Source organism: Gavia stellata, chromosome 16 (genome assembly GCF_030936135.1).
Source record: "Gavia stellata isolate bGavSte3 chromosome 16, bGavSte3.hap2, whole genome shotgun sequence".
Classification (NCBI taxonomy): domain Eukaryota; kingdom Metazoa; phylum Chordata; class Aves; order Gaviiformes; family Gaviidae; genus Gavia; species Gavia stellata.
The window spans coordinates 12,166,639-12,184,145 of record NC_082609.1 but is presented as its reverse complement, the minus strand read 5'-3'; the positions used below and the strand labels follow the sequence as shown (position 1 = coordinate 12,184,145).

General features: G+C 42.5%; 1 protein-coding gene across 1 annotated transcript in view; it reads left to right on the top strand.

The window, feature by feature from the left end:
- Positions 1–17,507, top strand: part of UBTD2 (ubiquitin domain containing 2) — a 56,829-nt gene that overhangs the window by 31,240 nt on the left and 8,082 nt on the right. The window lies entirely within an intron of this gene.

Here is a 17,507-nt window from a genome sequence, read left to right as displayed (position 1 = left end):
TTGAATTGTTTTGGTTTGGTTTTTTTTTTTTAAACTTCTTTTCTGAAGAGTGTGAAAAACTTTCCCAAAAACTTGGTCCTGGCAATCTGCTGTAAGATCTTGTACAAGATAAACTGTAAGCACTTATTTTAGGTGCTTTCCCTTTCACTCTGTTCTGAATTCTGATTTTTTTTTTTCAAGCTCTGTTCTCCCTCACTTCACCCTCTGAAATTAATCACTCCCCTTTATTCCAAATAGAGTTCAAGTTCTGCATTTAAAAAAAAAAAAAGAAAGAAAAATGGAATGGACTTGTAGCTTCAGTAACCTGAAAGAGTCAGGATGAAATAAAAAAAACCAAAACAAACCACAACCAAAACAACCCACACCAAAAAACCCCCACCACCAACCCATAACAAAACACAGTGAACAGCAGCAGGCATGTGTTCTGGTTAGGCTCTACTTGGTGTCCTCTCTTCCAGAAGGGGCATGAAGAAGCTTGCACCAAATAATGAACTTGTTCCAGACATGTGGAGCTGAATGCTGTATAAAAGACATTATATATATATATGTGCTGATTAGGGTCTCCCAGGAAGAGAAAAAGGATGATGTGGAAGATTGCGTACCTTGCTTTCTGGGGTAACTAGTCTTCATGAGATTGACTACTCATATTACCTTTTTTTCTTTTTCTTTTATTGGTGGTGTTTAGGACCTCAGTTTCCTTAAGAAGTCAAAGCTGATCATGCATTTCGTTTGGAAGGGGTGGATTTGGGGATCTGTCTGTCTTTTCACAGACTAAAGTGTGAAACATTACTAGTTGTTGAGGCTCAGCGTGTTGTTTTCCCCTCTCGTGTTCGGCAGTCAGGATCTCCACAGCGTCGCTGAGAGGTGGAAACATACGCTGCTGCAACATGACCCAGCTTTTCCATAATTCATGGGTGATCTTCTGTGATCCTCCAGATCATTGTTTTCAAGGAGGTTTGAGTTTTGCTGGTTTGACTGATAATGAGTGAGTTTTTGTCAAGGGCAGTTACGCCTACGGAAATGATTTCTGTAGCAGCTGTAGTTTTAAAGAGAAATTTGTCAGTTATTTCCAGAACCTGTCAATGCCAAGGAGATCTTGGGTCTCCTCTTTGTCAGACCTGTTGGAGGTCTGTATACATTCTAGGGCCAATCCATTGGAGAGAGAAAAATAATTTCCCTGCCATAAGGTAGCGTGGTTTTCAAAAGATAGAGGAAGGAATCAGGTTGTCTAGTGTGGAACTGGTATCCGAAAACCTCCTTCTTGCTGTGCTTGTCATACCATGTTTCTTTCCTTGCACTAGTTTGTAAAACTGGTCAGAATCTGGAAATCCTAAATTACCTACCAGGCTTCTTGATTTTATATATCAGTAATGTCTTTTAAATAACATATTTATTCTGTATCCAGAAAACAGCAGAATATTCTCCTTCTAAATCGGTAGTGTTGCTGGATTTTTCTCCTAAAACATCTATGTTGCTGAAAACATCCCAGAAGAAGCTGGGTGTTTAGGCAGCTTATAGGCTCAAGAGAATTGTATAGATGAGAGGAGTCTGGCAAAATTGCTGACAGAAGTTATTGGTAATTTTAAGTCCCCATTAAGACAAATGGAAATAATTAATATCTCAGAGATAGAGTATTTGCAGACCTAAGGTAGTCGCTGCATTGTTTTGCTTAGTTGCTAAAATAAAAATAGTAGAGGTCAGGAAAACTCAATGTTATATATGGGACACGTTTAGCAAAATATAGACTACCTTCCACTATGGTCTCTTACTGCTTATACGAGTTGATCTGCAGATCTGCTTAGCATGAAGAATTGTCTCTTGGTGTGTGAATGCTCAGTCTCTGCAGTGAGGGTCTGGGTCTGCTTATGACCATACACAGAAGACTGATAGAAACATAATTCTTTTAGTAAATGAAAATTTGAATCATGAGCATGCTTTTGCAGTGAGAGGGCTATTATTTGTATAATGCGGTTATGGAATTTGATGAGACCCCGGTAATGAGGTAATGAGCTATTTTGACAGCATTAGATTATGTATTCAGTTTAAATGTTGCACAAGTGTACATATGAACAGCAATTCCAGGGGAAATGTTAAATTTACAGCATCAAGGCATGCAAAGAAGCTGTCTGACATGTTAGGTCTCTGCTTCCTCTCGTTAGAGTGGCATAACAACTTGTAATTGTGGAGGAGGATTTTATTCAAGTGGGAAAGTTTAAGTCTGCCTGGAAGAACGTGTCTTTGGGTTCTGAGATGGAGTCGCTTGTGTGTCCGTGCTCCTGGTTTATGAGAAGAGAGGATGGGTGATGTATAGTTTCGACACTCCCAAATTTTGAAAATAGCATTTCTTTGTTTCTTGAATAACTGCTTATTAAGTTTATTCAGAATTTAAGGCTTTAAGTCCCAGCAGTTTCTGGTTGCAAGCAAAAATCTGAAACTGGGCAGACAACTCGCATTTCTTCTCTTTGGGCAGTCTGAGGAATGTAGGATGGATGGCGTGCCCTGGAAATTAGCCCTTTTAATGTCACTGAATGTAATACTTAAGAGGGAAGAAGTATGTGAACTCTTAAATTTGGCTTTTCATCAGCCAATTCGCTTGGGGACCTGCCTACCACTGGCAGACTGTAGTCTGCTGTCTAAGGCCCACGTGCAGAATATTCAGAATATTTCAGAAAGAAGTCAGGAATCAAACTTGTATCAGAGGCTCTGTTGCCCAAGCCAGGCCTGGCCTGAGGCTGGATTCCAAATACAGAGAATATTTTGAATATTTATCCAGGACCTCGTATTTAGTAGTGATTTTTGTACCCACAAAATTGCATTACTTGCTTTTTATCAAACTTCCCACTGGTGACACTTGTCTTGTGCATCAGCTGCTTGCATAGTTCTCTGTGCAGTGTGACCTTTCCACTACACAGGAAGCTACTTCTTTTAGAAATTCAAGTATTTCTTAGTCATCAAGCATTATTAGTGCCATGTATGAATAGATCATGAATAAAAGCCTTCCATTTACAGGCTTAGTAATGCCTATTATCAGCAAACTGAGCTTATCTCCAGGCAGGTAGAACAAACAAACTGTCCTTGCTCTGAGTAAAACCAAAAACCTCCATGTTTTTGTTTACAAAAACTCACTCTGTGCAAAATTTTAAAAAAAAGGGAAAATAGCTGTCAAGAAATCCAGCTGCTGCGTATGCATTAACTACCCCGTCCTGTGCTTACCCGACTTACACTACCGCCTAGATTTACCCATGTAACTGCCGAGCCCCGCGCGGGCTGCTCTGTCCTCCCACCCTGCCCTGGGCTCTGCGCGGGGACCTGCGTCACCTCTGACATCCATCTTTTATACCCTTTTTATTGTCTGTAGCTGTTTACCTGGCCAGGTAGCAAATACACATCCAGTTCAGGCTCTATCTTCTGTAACAAAGTTAGGAGGAGACTTCAAATTCTTGCAGAGCCTCCTGAATTAACACCTAAATGCCTATGTGCAATTTTGTCTTCTGGTCCACCAGAAACCCTGGTAGAAACTGGCAGGAGTGCCAGCATGCCTCCTTGGGGTTTAGGCTTTGTTTCATCAAATGGGAGGAAGAGGGAAAATTTGCTGTTCAGACTGTGCATGAAAACATCCCGTATTTCCCCAAAGAAAGCAACCGTTTAGGAAGATGAGATGTAGAAATCAAGATTTTTTTTTTTTTTTTCCTACATAAATAATTTAACAACGTAGCACTGGCATTTTTGTACGTGGAAACTTGTATTTATCATGGGACAGGTAAGGATGGGACAGTCTTCCTTTGATTTCCTAGCTCACCAAAGAATCTTGATTCCTAAGGAAAACCACCGTCAACTAGGATAAATTCCTTTATTGAAAAAATGGAAAATTTTTAATTTCTTCCTCTCCCGAAGGAAAAGGTCTTCTGCAAAATGATACAATACTATGAGACTATGGCATTTCCTCTCATTTCTTTTCTATGTACACAACTGAGGCTTAAAAAAACTAACCCAAACCCATACATCTCCATTTTAACTGTAAGTTAAGTGTGGTAAGTGTGTTGTGTACGTATTCAAACCCTGTATTATTTACAAAATTAAACCTCGTGGGAAGTGGAGGAGTGGGAAGAGGGGGCTGGGGAGTGAGTAGGGACTGACCGAGGTTTGCAGATACAAATTCTGGCCTAGCTGATGCTGCAAAAATAAAATTGCTTTCTTATTCCAAAAACCCATAGGAAAGTGAGGAAAAAAGCCTCATCTCTTCTGAATGCTGCATTCAGCCAGATATCTCACTTATCTAACCTGTGTGAGGAAAACTCTAACCAATATAATTTTTCTAATGGATGCTTTTTGCTGTCTTCTGCGGTTAAAAATAGCACATAAGAAGTATTAAATAAATAAATAAGCTTGTGGGATGGGCTTAGGACTTCTCATCTATCTTGGGTGCCTCTGTAGGATGTATTTAAAAATAGAAATAACGTTATCGCCAATTTATACATTTTTTTCTGATGTCTTAAAGTAGCACATCCTCAATATTTTATTAATAACTCCATTTAAATTTGATGAAGAACACTTTTACATACTTCTCAGCTATCAAAAAGGAAATGTTGGCATGTGTAGTATTTTATTAGGGTCTGCACCAAATGTTAATATTGAGCTGAACTTGTCCTGAAAGTAGTTAATATTAATTGGAATCTGTCTGGGGTTAAGTGGAGTTTTTAAATTTCAGGATGGACACTTAATCTGCTGTAGCATAGTTAGCAGTATAGTGAATTTAACTCCTCTAAATACTATTTGAACAATAAAAGGGCCTCTCTGTTGAGCCCGGTGGCTTTGTGCTTGGGAGCAGTCAGTGTCTCTGTACCTTAAAATACAGCTTCTGTAGCTTGCAGCATGCTTTTTCCGTGAGCAGTCTTGCAGTGCTGGCTCTTTGTGTGCAAGCAGAACTGTCACATTTACTGTGTGTAACACTTGAGATCATGAAAAGTGGGGATGTGAGTATTTAACTTAAATGCTGGGGGAAGGGAGGTGAAATTACTGAAATATTCTCACCGTGAATAGAGCATTTTCTTCCCCTTTGGGGGATATATTCAACAGAAAACCATTTTAAAAAAAAACCCAAACCCAAACCAAGCCCAACACCAGACCAAAAAACCTGAAGTCAACAGCAGTGGTGTAAAGGAAAGCACGCTTCACCTCCCCTCTATACCCCACCCCGGTTCAAACACAAATTCCTAATTCCAGCAAAACTCTTTTTTCCCTGTTGAGCTGTAACTATGCCTCATACCGTGACATTTGCTGCCTTTGGGCCTGATGTTTTCCTGCACTAAAGAGCAGCTTTTCGTGGCTGTGCTGCAGTCCTGCCCCCCTGAGCACTCCTCCCCTTTGTGTGCACTGGGCTTTCGGGGACGTGTTACATCACTCCGTGTACCTGCCCTCCTTTAGTGCTCAGCTCCATCTCCGTGCAGTAGCGTGGTTCAGTAGACCCATCAGGATGCACGTGCTCCTTACTGATCAGGCTGGGGTGGTTTGGGGTTTTTTTTTGTACTCAGCCAGTACTATGTGAACACTTACTAGTCATACTTGATAAAGCAAGTTATCCTCTGCTATGCTGAAAACTCCATTTTTCTTTGTAAATGAGGGATTTCACGCTGTTGCTCAAGACTTTGGGAGTGCAAGGGAAGGGAAGAGAGGGCAATAGCTGAAGGTGATCGAACGGTATGATTTCAGGTAAATGGGAGAGCAGCCCATAGCAGAGGTGCGTTTGGCAAGATGTCAGTGTTGCTTTTAGCGTTGATTGCATTCATTGTGCAAGAAGTCCTGAGGAGGTTTTTATACTGCTTAGGTAAATCACTGGGAGCGTTGGAAGACTTCTGTTCCCTGCTGCAGCTGGTGTTTCACCTTCTCTCACTGGTCTCAAAGTAAATCAGAGGAATTATTGAGACCTTTTTGGAAACAAAAGCTGTGTGTCTGCTCAGAAGTGTTGGACGGGCACGTGCGTTATTGATGGTGGGCATCAGTGTCCTTTATTGCTGCGTAGCGCTGATAGACTGTTCATATGTTACCTTTATTAGGATGGTGTTTTATTGACTTTGTTCGGCGGATGGTATTACCTTGTTTCCATCCTTACTGAGATTATTCTGATGTTTGGGGAAGTTTCAGGCTGACAGGTTTTGCCTTGCTCTAACTTCTTTTCTGGAGTAGTTTGATGAAAGGTTTACATAGCAAGATCGTGCTGGTGCGAGAAATACAGGATTTGCCTAAAGCAGTTGTCCCCAGTGTTTGAGGCTGGATGGACACCACAGTCCATACTGGTGGTAGAGGCAAACCGTAAGCAAAATACCATTTTCTTCTTCCTTGCAGGGCGGAGGAACACCGTAATGGTGGGAAAGCTGAGCAGTGTATGCCATCGATGCAAGTTAGTCATCCCAACCAGCCTCATCCTTGCTTATAAGGAGAGAGGAGGGTGTACAGACCCGCCTCTGCACAACAAAACCACCCGAGGTTGCATATGACTTGGACTGAGGGAGGGGAGGAGTGATCACGGTAGCTTATTTTTGTAGAAACAGTAACTAAGGATGAAAATAGCTTTCAGTGCTTTTATTGAAGAAGAACCAGACAGCTCTCTGTCCCGGAGAGGGAGAATTAGCACCCAAGTGCCAGCAGTCCTTTTAAGGCTGTATCAGCCGTTGGTGGCTATGCCACTTCGTATTAATTTAATAGAAGGTATTATATATCACAGGCATATCAACTGGTTTTGTATAAAAGCTAGATCCTATATCAGAAGAGGGATTCTTTATACCATCCAGAGTGAAACAGGACTTATTTTTTCTAAGTCAGGTTGAAGCATGGTCTTGAATTCAAATGATTAGGTATGAATTTTATTCTGCTGCAGACTTTGTGCATCACCTTTCAGAAAATACATCTGCTGTGGTGTTTTTATCTATTAAATGGAAATATCTGCCAAACCCTGCTCCTTTGTGAATGTTAAGGCTCCTCATGTCACATGCCTGATCTTTACTAACATCCCAGAAGTGGTGCATGTGAATGCTAGTGGTGGGATGCTACTGTAAATGAGCTTTCCGTAACGGGCCCTGTGTATCCATCTCACGTACTGATTTTCCAGGCTCCCAAAACAATAATCGCTAAAATCGCTTGCCAGATGTAGGTGGGCAAAGAAGCAGTGAAAGGTAGTTAAGAGGCTCTCAGGAGTTAGTCTTAGAATTTATATAATAATTCAGAAATATCTACAACAAAATTATATAGTAGACGTTTAACACTGACCATTTAATTTATGTCTCCCTTAAAATAAGTAGCTCCAGAAGTGGAACTCTGTAATTTTTGTAGTGCTTTTTGTGTGATGGCTATATTGGATTTAACTGTTGTATTGATGAATCTGTGGTTGAGAGAATCTGTACAGTAGATTTCGCTGTGGCATCTTCAGTGTTTTAAGTTGAATCTGCTTCTGTAAACTGCCCAGCAAGCCCCAAGATCCTTGTGTTTTTTCTCCCACCCTTGCCTGCAAGCTCCTGTACCCATTGCTTAGCCTTTGCTAGGGGGTTAAGGCTGTAGGAATTGCTTTCTCCGTAGCTCATTTGTCTGAAGTGCCTTTTTAATTGTCATTGACAAAATATGTTTTCTGTAATGTATTACATTGTCTACACAGATGTGAAATGTTGTTGAACAATGTAGTTTTGTATGTGGATACCGAATGCTCAGTCAGGTTTCTCTAATGTCTCTTTAAAATGATAGTGAATGGTATTTTGGTGACTGTGGCTGTCTAATTTTAGATTTCAGCAGAGTTATGAAAGCTTTGGGAGGTCTGACTATTAAAGCGTATCTGTCAATATGATCAGCAGTAGTACTGAGATGAGCATGCAGGCCGTAAAAGTTAAGGAAACTCTACAATCTTTCTGTAGTGAATATATATCATGAAACTTACAGTTGAGGCCATTAGTTTTTTGCTTTTTGTTTTTGGCTGGTTGGGTTTTTTTGGGTTTGTTTGTTTTGGGTTTTTTGGTACTAAACTCTGCTCAGCAGAATGCAGTTCTCAGTTTGCGGGGAGAGTTTCTGTTTTATTTCAGTTAAAAAAAATACCAAAAGTAAGGGATTAAAAACCAAAAATTGCTGGTGCCGTGCAAGGAACCAGGCTAGCTGCTGGTAGCGCTGAGGACATGAGTGTGCATTAGGAGAGTGCTTGCATTTTGGTTTTTCTTCTACACATCAGTGTCTATTTTTAAAAGTTGTTGATGTCAAGTTCCCTCCAAGTGGCCAAGAAGGCCAACGGCATCCTGGCCTGTATCAGAAACAGTGTGGGCAGCAGGAGTAGGGAGGGGATCGTGTCCCTCTACTCGGCACGGGTGAGGCCGCACCTCAAATCCTATGTTCAGTTTTGGGCCCCTCACTCCAAGAAGGACATTGAGGTGCTGGAGCGTGTCCAGAGAAGGACGACGAAGCTGGTGAGGGGTCTGGAGCACAAGTCTGATGAGGAGCGGCTGAGGGAACCGGGGTTGTTTAGCCTGGAGTAAAGGAGGCTGAGGGGAGACCTTATCGCTCTCTACAATTACCTGAAAGGGGGTTGCAGAGAGGTGGGTGTTGGTCTCTTCTGCTAAGTGACAAGTGATAGGACAAGAGGAAACGGCCTCAGGTTGCACCTGGGGAGGTTCAGACTGGATATTAGGAAAAATTTCTTTACTGAGAGAGTGGTGACACACTGGAATAAACTGCCCAGGGAGGTGGTGGAGTCACCATCACTGGAGGTATTCAAGGAATGTGTGGACGTGGCATTGTGGGACATGGTTTAATGGGCATGGTGGGGTTTTTTTGGTTGATGGTTGGACTTGATGATCTTACAGGTCTTTTCCAACCTTAGTAATGCTGTGATTCTGTGATCTTCGCTAAAATGGTTAGTGAATACACTGAGTGTAGCTTTTACAACACCACACCCAGACTGTTTTAATATCTTCCTGCCTGCATGTGTGCACAGCACCGACAGATAGTCTGGAAAAGGGTTGCCCGCCCAGGTGTGAGAGCTGCGGTCCCAGTTTCAGCGGTGCCTCCCTTGAGTTTGGACCACTCCAGTTGTTGCAGTCTCATCATCATGTTACTCAGAAGCATGGACGCGGAGCGGGGACGTGACAAGTGTGAAAAGAAACGCCTACCGTCCAACTGCTGGATGGGCACCTGCTCTGGGCTCCTGCAAAACGGTGGGGGAGACCAACTCATCTTCAAAATCCACTTCACGGAGCAACTTTGTGCTTGCTCCTTCTGCCCTCTCTGTCCTCAGAAAGTACCTCCTGCTGCTGAGAAACCTCTGAAATGCTCTGGCTGTTTCACTTCTGCTCAGGCACAGTAATTGTTTTTTCATTAGAAGACTTCATCTAAATTAGGGATCTTCAACCAGTGGCCTCCAGGCTGTGTGCTCCCTGCTTGGGCACTGAATTCAGCCTGCTCCAACCTGCTTCCCACCGGCTGCTCGGGGGCAGCTGACAGGGTGGCAGCTCCTCCTCTTCTGCCATCTCTTGCCTCCGTGATTCTCTGCGTTTTCTCTGTCCATCGTTGAGCCGGCATGCCTGGAAAGATGGCTTATTGCTCTTGGGAAACACCTTTTTCCAGGGAGGCACATGTGCGTGCAGTGCTGGGAAGGGCAGATGCGCTGTGCCTGTGCTGCAGCCCTGCTGCACAAGCAAAGTCCTTATAATGTTAGACTCAAAACAAAAAAGGTCTCTTTCCTCTGTAGTTGTCCATATTGAAGGCTGGCCGGATAATTTGAAGGTCTAGCAAGTTGTCTGGTAAAATTAAGATAATTGTTTCATTTTTGCTTTTGATCCATGTGAAATTTAAAAAGGCAAAAGTCAATTATGGCGCCAATTGTTTCACCTCTTACTATCCTTTGGAAAAGGAATTGACGACTCAAAATGTAGATGCAAACTGAAAAATGTTTAAATCTTTTCTGTAGCCTTGTTTCACGTTCTCTTTTGCCACTTTCTGTTGTTGTTTGGTTTAACAGCATTGTCAAGTCCAGAAAGCCTCATCACATGACTGTTGCACAATTGGCAACTTTAGCTGCATTTTTCTTTTTAAACTGGAACTTCAAGGAGAAGATATTCAATTTATAAATATGACTGAGAAAACAACTCATCCTGGCTGAAAATACAGCACGTTATTTCAGTTCCTGGATGCTTAAAGCAATCCATTTGTTTACCTTCACACTGAAAAAGGGCAAGTTTGCAGCATTAATTTATAGACTATAGTGCAGTAGAAACACCTTCTTTCATAGTAACCACTTCAGACCTGGGAGTTGAAAGCTTTGGAGAAACCTTTGAATTGATTTTTACGTTTAAGTGGAGTTGTGAATGCTTAGGCTCTTGAGTACTTTCCCCATTTCCCTTTTGAAAGCCTTGGAGGGGAGAGGGGCAGGGAGTTAATGTGAATAACCCCATCCTGCATTGACCTGGAGTCTCACAGCCAGCTGTGTTTGCTCTTCAGCTATATTTTGTCCTATCTTTGCTCCAGTTCTTACTCTGAAAGGACCCATTGAAAGCAGAGTGTTACTCTGAAGGTGCCTATAAAGCACAAAATAAACCGAGGAAGATAAACCCTTGTTTTTATGTGAAGTGGTGTAAAAGCTTTCCTAAATAGCAAAGCTAGCTGTTGCTGGTTTCTTTCATTTTATGTAATTCCTTGGATTGTTTTCGCTTGAGTCAGAGGAGGGATGCAAGGGAGCAGGGAAACAATGCTGTACACCAGGATGGGGCTCCTGCTTTGCCAAATCCTTTCTTTAGAGCTGTTGGCACTTTGGAGGGGAGAGTGTGCAGGGGTAGTACTGAGAACTAGTGACTTTGGAGTGTGTGGGTGTGTTCAGCATTTCTTTCAGGTATGAGGCACAGCATGGAAGAAAGCAGAATGTGTATTCTCAATTTGATAAAGTGGAGTTGGCTTCCCAATACTGACCAGGGCTGTGGACCCTGAATGCTTTAAGGAGTGGAGCAAGATGAGCAGGTCGCCTGCTTCCCTTTACAACCTCCTTGTTCCCCTTCCACATCTCTTCGTGGGGCCCCAGGATGCTGAGCAGGGTCAGTGAACATCTCTAGGTTTAAAATGTCCTTTGCCGTAAGGTGTGGTTGCTTTTGACATTCGTCAGTTCCCCCATTGTCGTGGTTTAGCCCCAGCCAGCAACAAAGCACCACACAGCCGCTCGCTCACTCCCTCCCTGCCCCAGTGGCACGCGGGAGAGAATCGGAAAAGTAAAAGTGAGAAAGCTTGTGTGTTGAGACAAGAACAGTTTAATAAATGAAATAAAATAAAATAACAAAAATTGTGATGAAAAGGAAAATAACAACAACAAAACCAAAACCCAAGAAAGACAAGTGATGCAAATAAAAACAATTGCTCACCACCCTCTGACTGATGCCCAGCCTGTCCCCAAGCAGTGGTCTCCCGGCCAGCTTTCCCCCTAGTTTATATACTGAGCATGGTATCACAGGGTATGGAATATCCCCTTGGTCCGTTGGGGTCAGCTGTCCCAGCTGTGTCCCCCCCCAGCTCCTTGTGCACCCCCAGCCTGCTCACTGGTGGGATGGTGGGAGAAGCAGAAAAGGCCCTGACTCTGTGTGAGCACTGCTCAGCAATAACACAAAACATCTCTGTATTATCAACACCATTTTCAGCACAAATCCAAAACTCAGCCCCATACTAGCTACTATGAAGAAAATTAACTCTATCCCAGCCAAAACCAGCACACCCATCCAGTTTATAAGACAGCTGCAAGCACCTATAGCAGGTGACTCGATGGGTATTGCAACAGCAGGAAGAAGCAGGAGCTGGGAGTCGGGCAACTGCCAGGATGGTTTTGCTGCTCAGAAAAACATCCGTGCATCCCCAGCCTCAGAAGTGGTGGGAAGGGACCATTTATGAAGGGCCTTTACTTTCGCAACCAGTGGCTTGCATGCATTTTAGAAAGAGAAGGATGTAAACCAGCAGTGATTTTAAAATGCAATGCACTGCGGAGGAACACTTGTCTACCACGTAATAAAGTGTTTCTTAACAGCACCATTAACTGGGTTATTCATTTCCGTCCCTTGGGCTGGGTGTGACTCCAGGTTTTTGAAGAGCGCTGGGGTGTAGCCCCTGCACTCTGGGAGGCCTCTGCTCCACTGGGATGTGGTTAGAAGAAGTGAGAGGTAGAGATGCTTGGAGTATCATCCATCGCCAGGCTGTCACCATGCAGCTTGGTGGCTGAATTAACACAGTGTGTTTTATACGGTATTTTCCATTAGAGAAATGCTTCTTGTAAAAGTGAGCTGTTTAAGCGATCCCCTGACTGAAAATTAGAGAAATGCCAATAAATTCTTTCGTAATTGGTGAATTCCGTGAGAAGGCTGTGTCTGCAGTGCCTACCAGGCAGTGCTCCACAGGGTTGGTGTTTCTCTTGTTCTCAAGGAAGCGAATAACAGCCAGACTAACGTTTGGCCAATATTCGTGTTCTTTCTGCATTGCAACTGCTCTGCATAGCGTGCGGTGGACACCTGAGCACAGAGATTTGTGAGTAGAGAATGAAGGGAAATGACAATAGCTAATCAATAAGACGATTAAAGATAATCGTTGGAATTGGATTAGCGTATCACTACTGGAGGTGCTTCTATTCTAATAGTGTACCCCTCTCTGTTATTTTAATTTTGTCTTCCGTCCTTCTGAAAATTCCAGATCATTATGTGGAATCTCTTGCTCTTTCCTCCCGTTCACTTAAAGCTAACATGCTTGGGCCAGTACCCAGACACTGAGGAGTAAGTACATGTATTCACAATGTAAAATGCACTTTGTGCTGCTTTAAAGCAAAGGGCTACTGTGGAAGATGGTGAGAAGACCCATCTGTACTGGGAATTGCTTTAATTTGCTTACCACTTATAGCCTTCATTAGTGCCTGTGGCACTGGGACACGTGTGATTCTGTGGCTGCTGGCTCATGTGTCGGCTGTTTTCCATAGGAATGGTACAAGCTCTCTCTGCTGTCCCGGGTGCAGCGTGTTGGTGCTAATGAAGGACACGTTATGCTGTTGTGCTTCACCAGACTCCTCCTAACCTTGAAACAGAGTCTATTTTCTCAAAAGCCTCTTCAGTCCAGAGCTACAATTAAGATGATGCTTTCTGTCATTTCTGCTGTGATTAATATTTTTCAAATAGATGCACAACATTCTTTCTGAAGGATGCTGGATTTCCATGTTTTCTTCAAATGGAGCGTTGAATCAAATCATCAGGATGTAAAAAAGTTGTGGCTGGCTGAAATATTTATATATCTAAGTGCAGGTTAGAAACGATCAACCCTTCAAATAAAAACCCACTTATGGCTACATCCTACAGTTGTTTTCCTTAAATATTTTTAACTTATGCTCTTGTTGTTTGAAAGGTATTTTGAGGAGCTTCGTCAACATAATTGCTTGGACTCTTCTCAAGTCTCTTCCCCTGGTAGCATATGCCCGTCTGTTTCCTGTCTTTGGTTTCAATTTGCCTTTTCTGGTGCAGTGAGGACGACTGTACAATGCTGTTTTCAGAACTGCGTTTTTTCTTCTAACCATTGATGTGTGACCAGGAAAGTGCAGCTAACTCCTTTAAGGGGGGAAAAAACCCAAAACAAAACAAAAAAACCCCCAAGACTGACTCTACATGATAGCCATTAAATGCTCAGAATAAACCCAGACTCATGACAAAAGAACATCTCAAATGCTTCATATAAGAAGCTGCAGACTGCTTGTTGATCTGTGTGTTGCAGATCTTCCAGACAGGAGTATGTCTGTTTTAAGTGAATAATATTCCTCTGGTATCTGATAGTGGTCAGGACATGATGTCTAATGTATTAGATACTTCACAGCAGTGGACATTTACTCCATCACTGGCTGCTTACAATGGGGAAGCTGGGTATCTGCTTCATTTGTCTTGCTGTCTGCTAGTAAAATGAGAAAAAGAAATATGAAGTGTTTAAAATTTATTCCTCATTGAAAATTTCAGTGTAAGCCAGTGAGAGCTCCCTAGATGCTGCCTTCTGTGTGAAAAGGTGATCTTTGGAGGTGGTATTGCTTGCTTCTGTAACTGACAGAGAGCATTTTGCCCTAAAATTGGTGTTCCTGAAGGAATTGATGTCCTTCAGAGGACCTCAGTTTGGGAAACAAGGGGCTCAGCTAGACCATGGGTGTCTCGCTTGCTCCTGGCCCATGGATGCACCCTGCTCCTCCTCCGTGATCTCCACTTGACAGTGGCCCTAATGTGCGTCATCTTTCTCTGTTTTGGCTTCAGGTATTTAAATAACAGGAAGATGGTAACTCTTCTCCAAGATCAAGGCAAGATAGTTACGGTCGGAAGTGTCCGAGTCGCAGAAGAAGGCTTCTCCCTAGCACAACTTTTTAGGGCCAGGTAATGGCTGAGGAGAGCCCTGGCAGTACTCGCTAGCCTGGTAGTGAGCCAAAAGGAGGTATTTTAGTACTGTTAAGTCTTCCACAACCTCTTTCAAGAAATACCTTGGGATGGTAACTTCAAGTCATTACTGGGCTTCAGCGAGTGTGTTATAGAACAGATTCACCTCTGGAAATGAAGGAGAGTCCTGAGTATCTTCAGCACTTAGCAGACTTAACAGGCTGGTATGGGTGCATTGGAGCCTGCTGAAAGCATGTGGTAGACACCGGCTTCATCTGGTGCAATCCAGATTTGCCAGTAAGGGGAAAAATACTGACTTCTAAGAAATTCAGTTTTTTCCTTAGCACTAGTGTGCCTTGTGATAGTATAGCTTGAAAAGGTTAAAACAATAAGGGACTTCTAAATTATAACTTGGAAGAGGCTGAGTTTGTTCAGACCTAGAGCTGGTAGTTGCTTTTTGCTGACAGTTACCACTGAGAAGTGGAGTGGGCTTTGCTTTTTCGCTGATACATGTCTGAGCCTAACACAGTGTCTACTACAGAGTAAGCGATGTTTGTTTTGTAGTGTTATTGCAAAGAAAACCTGCAACAAAATAAAGTGTGTGTTTCCATACACATTTTGACTATTGGTCATTATACAGAAATAACGAAGTCTCAGAGCCGCCTTTATTTCTTCCGTAGCAATCAAGCAAGTTTTTTGTAGAAGGTCATAGCTGCAGCAAGGCCTTGAATTTTTAGCCTGTCTGGGCTCTCACCGTCTGTGCAGATCTCCAGAGCCTCTGCTAGATGCACAATTAGGGTGTGATACAGCTCTGATTAACAGGCAGTCGTTTTCATTTATGCTTAATCAATACATTTTTTCTTTTTTATTATAAATAAGGTATCTCTGAAGGAACAGCATCCTAGAAGTGAAGAGCCCACTACATGGGATAAAGTGGTACTGCAGGCTTCTGTTGTGTCACATCTTTCCTGCAACCTTCTGTAATCCCCTCTGCCCCCACCTTTTTAAACTAGCCTTGTGTTGGAGTTTTATTTTAGAATATAGGTACTAATGTGGGATTGTGTCAGTTTGCTTGACCTCCCTGGAGCCTTGAACGTTTTTGCTGGTTATCCTGGGAGACTGAGCAGGCAAATGAATGACTTCCATGCTCATTAAAATGTCTTGGAATGTCGACACAGGGATACAGGCAAGTTTGGGAGCAGTAAGGGAAAAATGATCAGGGTAAACTTTTGTCTAGGTCATTCTGTGCTTTCTTTCTATCCCCTGTTGCATATAGGTAGGTCGAGGGGAGGGTTGTTGTTTAGTCATAGAAAGTAGGAGTTTTCCACATCCTTCTCTCATTGCAAACTGATGTGGGACTTCTCCGTGCTCCATAAAAGCCAACATTGGCTTTTGCGTTCAGTCTAAGGGATTGCCTCCACTGCTGTATTAGTTGAATCTGTAAGTGCTGTCTTGAGTCAAATTTCCACCCATATCCGCTTCTAGCTCGGATTAAACCAAGTCTCAAATACCGTTTTGCTGCCCAGAGAGGGCATTGTGGTGCTCAGGGGATTGTTTGAAGGTTAAGCACATTGGCACTGGTCATGCAATGGAGATGGAGCAGCTGGAGGTACTGCAGTCACTAGTTGCTAATTGAACGTCCCTGTGTAGGACAGGGCTGCTTAGCATGGTCAGACCGTGCCTTCTCCACCTGAAAATCAAAAGGACATGCTTTTTCTTTAGAATCAAAAGGACGTGCTTTTTCTTGAGGTGGCTACAAGAGTTGGTCCGAGGTAGAACAAGCGGATTGTACTGAAGGAGATTACTTTCAAGCAAAAGTAAAGTTATCTTTGCCTTTTGTCTTATTTGGAAAGGAGTGCAGCAGGCTCTGGCGTATTTGTTGGATGATGTAGCGGTCGATGGTGTTGATCACTAGTGTCCTGCTGATCTTAGCTAAAGGAAAATCCTCTTAAAGTAAAATGCAAATAGCATAGCAGTTACTTTGGTATTTCCAGTTACTTCTGGAAGACAAAGTAGTTTGTCATATCAGGAAAGTGAGACTGAACAGTTATGTTTTGTATATGATTATTATGTAAAAAATCCTACTGTAATGGGCAAAAGACTTTTTTCTCTGCACACTAAAAACAGTGCTCACAAACCATGTTGCTTTACATAGGATGGCGGAGTCTTTGTAAACGTAGGGGTCTAGTTTAGGATTAACAGAACTTCTGCAGTCCAAATGGCATCTGCTCTTCTGTTTTGTGAAAGGATAAAGCGTTTGTACCTCAAAAGCCAGTATGCTGTGTTTTCTGGTGGCCTTTCTGCAACATCATATCAAGCATCTATGACTTCTGCATCAGAAGGAGACTTTTACAAGTCTGTTTTAGGAGAGGAGAAGAAAAGCTTTGTAGACTGCCAAAGAAAGCAAAACCAGCTTAAGTCTTTGTGGTTGGCAAGAAAAAGGAAAATCTCTATCAGTTGTATAAAATGCTATTGTTAACTTCCCATTCGGTTTTCCATTTTAACCGCGTTAGTCATAAGATTTTGGATGCTGAGTGCTAGGTATTCACTCTGGGTTTATGGGAACAACAGACTAGTTAAAAATTCAGTGGTAACAAAGGCAGTGACAACTTCTGTAAATCTGAGTTGAGCTTCTGTGCCTCCTCACACTGAACAGATAACCTGGTCACTTTAAACGTTGCCAAGTTAGCTGTCCATGGAGGGCTATGATGCAGGCTCAGATGATTGTGATACTATGCTTTCTTTTTTTCTCCAAATCCCCCCACCCACTTTAAGAAGATGAATAATGGAGAACAGCAAATGTAAATGAAGAGGGTATACAGAGAAGCTCTTTTACCAACCTGATTTTTTTTTTTAATTTTTATCTAAAAAGCCTGTCTAGACAGGCGTCTATTTTAATGACATGCAAAGCAGAATAGTACCTGAATACTTTATTAGTAAGAAGACTTGTCATCTTTGAACCCTGATGTAATGTTTCTTGGAAGCTACTACCTTCCTGCAATACTAGATCCAAGTTTTGCAGAGTGATATAGAAGTGGCAGTACATACGGTATTGCTAACATAACAACTACTGAGCATTAATACATAATTGACTTTCTCTATCAAACCTCATTTGGATAAAGA